Raw genomic sequence first — 3,080 nt, 5'->3', positions numbered from 1 at the left:
CCACTGCTAACTTCCCCCTAAGCAGGTTGGCTACGAGGCCTGAGTATTGGATCGTCCCTCGACATCAGCCCCTTTCAGCTCATTAGCCCTTAGCGTGTTTGAAGAGCCGTACAGCTCCTGGCTCCCATTGGCCGGCGTGTTTGAAGAGCTGCCTGCTCCTGGCTCCCATTGGCCGGCGCTGTGTGACACGAGCGTGACCCCTTCGAGGTGGGGGGGGGGGGGGGGGGGGGGGCTTGACTCATGGAAAAAGTGGATTATTGATCACTCTGCATCCAGTGTGGCTGGCGGGTCATGTGTGGTGTGTTCCTGACAGCCGCTCCCCTCCTGCTGCCACACGGTGCCTTGATTGCGTTTTTGGTGACGATGGCGTCAATGCTTTCTCCAGCTTGACATGTGTTTGAGTCCCAGCATAATGCAATTCAAAACATATATTAGATCATACGGCACATGTGATGTATTGCACTTTGATTGTTGGTCGATCATTTATTTTTCTAGCTAATCAAAAATCCAAAGATGTTGATGGAGACACAACTCATGAACACTATTTAGGGTCCGGTACGATCCGGTGAGCAGAGTGTCACGAGGACGCCATCTGCCCTCCATCATGTCTGCTGTTCAATCGACCATAGTTTCACTGTATCGCACCGCACTACATCACAAGACCTTTATGAATGCATTTATTAAATCTGAAACATGGCTTGAGTTGGGTTTCTGGGTGGATGACATTACTGCACCTATAGAATGCAGGCTCACACCGAGCCATTTATCTTTGGTACATTTGTGAAGCAGAGTTTGAAAGGATGTTAATTCTGCTTTGGATTGAATTACACTTGTATAATGTGTAGATGCTTTCTGCAGCATGGAGCTTTAGACGTCTGGGAGTGCATATATCAGATCCTCAAGGTTTATTGACCAATAAAACCCAACATTTCCAGGAGGAGGACAGTGGATCTGAGGACAGCAGACAGTAGAGATTGTGAGTCACCTGCATTTACCTTTTACATAACTTGTAATCCCTAGTTGTAATCGTATGAGAACATGAAAATGGAAACTGGATTTCATTAGATTTCCAAGTTATAACGCAGTGGTTGTTTAGAAGTTGAAAGGAGTTTGGTGTTGATCGTGTTTACTGGCTGTCACATCACCTTACGCTGTACTGCTAACCTTCTTCTCTGCGATCTTTCTGGTGTTTCTAGTCGCAGTCAAATAACATATGATTACATTCTATCCAAATATAGATAGTGTATCAGAAAGTCAAAGGCAATTCATTATCTCCTTCACCTTGCACATGAAAGGGCAGAGCCCAATCTGGTTTAAATACAGGCCCATGCCTTGGCTATATGTCAACTCCATTACAGACCGGACCATAATGCCAGCAAATTGAAAAGGCAATTTGAATTAGGCTTGTTTCCACATGTTCCCTCCACAAGCCCCATAGATGGTTAAAGGTTAGGAGGTTGTCGTAAAACGTAGTCCTGCACGCCCTGTGAGACTCAATGTGGGAACGATACAAATACATCAGGTGTGGGTTGACCTTGACCAGGGAATCCCTATTAGAGCTAACACATTGCACCTGTCAGGGAGATGATTTACCAGGTTGTTTTGTACGCAAGCAATCCCGCTTAACATACTTTGATGGCGTTCCAGTGGCGTTTTAATGCTGGAAGTTAGGCGTTCAATTCAACGCAGAATCTTGGAGTATTAGAGAATGACGCCTTATAAAAAAAACAGCTCCGGACTTTTGATGTTAAAGGAGAGAAAACACATTAAAATAGCGCGTTCCTCTGAGCCGCTCCTGTTGGTTCCCTAGAGGTTTGTTGATGAGAGCAGGATTCGTTGGAAGGAATATCTTATTAAAGACCTGAGTTTCTCCCTGTACCGAAAATAATGTTAACCAGAACATGGCGGCAAAGTGGAGTTGTTTTTTCTGCTTGCGAGGGAGTTGATATTTTCTGGTGTGCTAGACGCAGAGATGCTTGGAGATGTATCCATACAAGTTGGATGAATAATGAATAGCTTGCATGTCCTCGGTCCCTCACCAGCTCGTGTATTTATCCATACGTAGATCTATACATGGCCCGGCCAAGTGGAGCAGGAGGTCGCAGGACGAAACCATAGGAACGACAGCGAGAGCCGCGCTGCCGTTGGGTCTCCGGGAACAGATCTGTACAGCGATCACTGGGGAACCCTTTGAAACCGAATCAAAGTGAACTAAGCTCCGGATTCACAGGGTTTCAAAGGCGCCCGGCGCACTCCTCACGCCTGGCCTACTTTAGACCGATACCCCGACCCCAGGACCCGCCGTCTCCGTGACGCGCCGGTGCGTCACGGAGGGTGATGAAACGTGCACCGCTGGTGCAGAGAGCTGCTGTTCTCCTCCCTTTGATATTTTGCCTAGCTAGCGCTAGCTCGCTGCTACGTGCGGGTTCGGACCGACGGGCGAAGACGCTCATCCGCTGTGACAGAACATGTCGTCCCGACAAGCGGCGAGCTCGTCAAATGTCTGGTGCCCCTCATATCACTGTGGGGGATTCTCCAGTAACTTATGAGTCAGCGGTGGTTCCAATTGTAAGCGTGAGCAATTATTGTATTGGCCTTTGAGTTAGCCTAAATTAGCCTATTTTTGTGGAGGGATGCGTGTCCAAATTAAACGTCGTCTCACACTGAGCTCAGCAGCGTTTTGGCGGCCATTGTTTAATGTCTAAAAACACAGAATAATGAATCAGAAATAAGATTGATTGTTGAAAGGAGAGGAAACATGCAGGGAGGAGATCAGGGCTGCTGGAGACTACAGCCGCGGGTTTTGTTTTACAGGGGAAGCCGAGGAACACAAATCTACGAAGGCAGTGCTCTGCCACTCTTAGTGTGCGAGGCGTCAGGAGCTATATTTGTACTCTCACTAGTCATTCGTTGCTATCCCAAGGCCTGTGGGATCAAAGCACTTCCATGTCGAGATCTCCAAGCGCCGAGAAGCCATGCCCCAAAATATTAATAAATAAACAGGGAATTTATTACTTAAAACCCTCGTTCAATTATTGAGTTTTTGGTTTCGATACTGGATGCCGATTGCGTTCCCATAG

The sequence above is a fragment of the Gadus macrocephalus genome, chromosome 7 (assembly GCF_031168955.1).
Source record: "Gadus macrocephalus chromosome 7, ASM3116895v1".
Classification (NCBI taxonomy): Eukaryota; Metazoa; Chordata; class Actinopteri; order Gadiformes; family Gadidae; genus Gadus; species Gadus macrocephalus.
The sequence above is the reverse complement of the archived record's forward strand: the minus strand, read 5'-3'. Positions refer to the sequence as shown.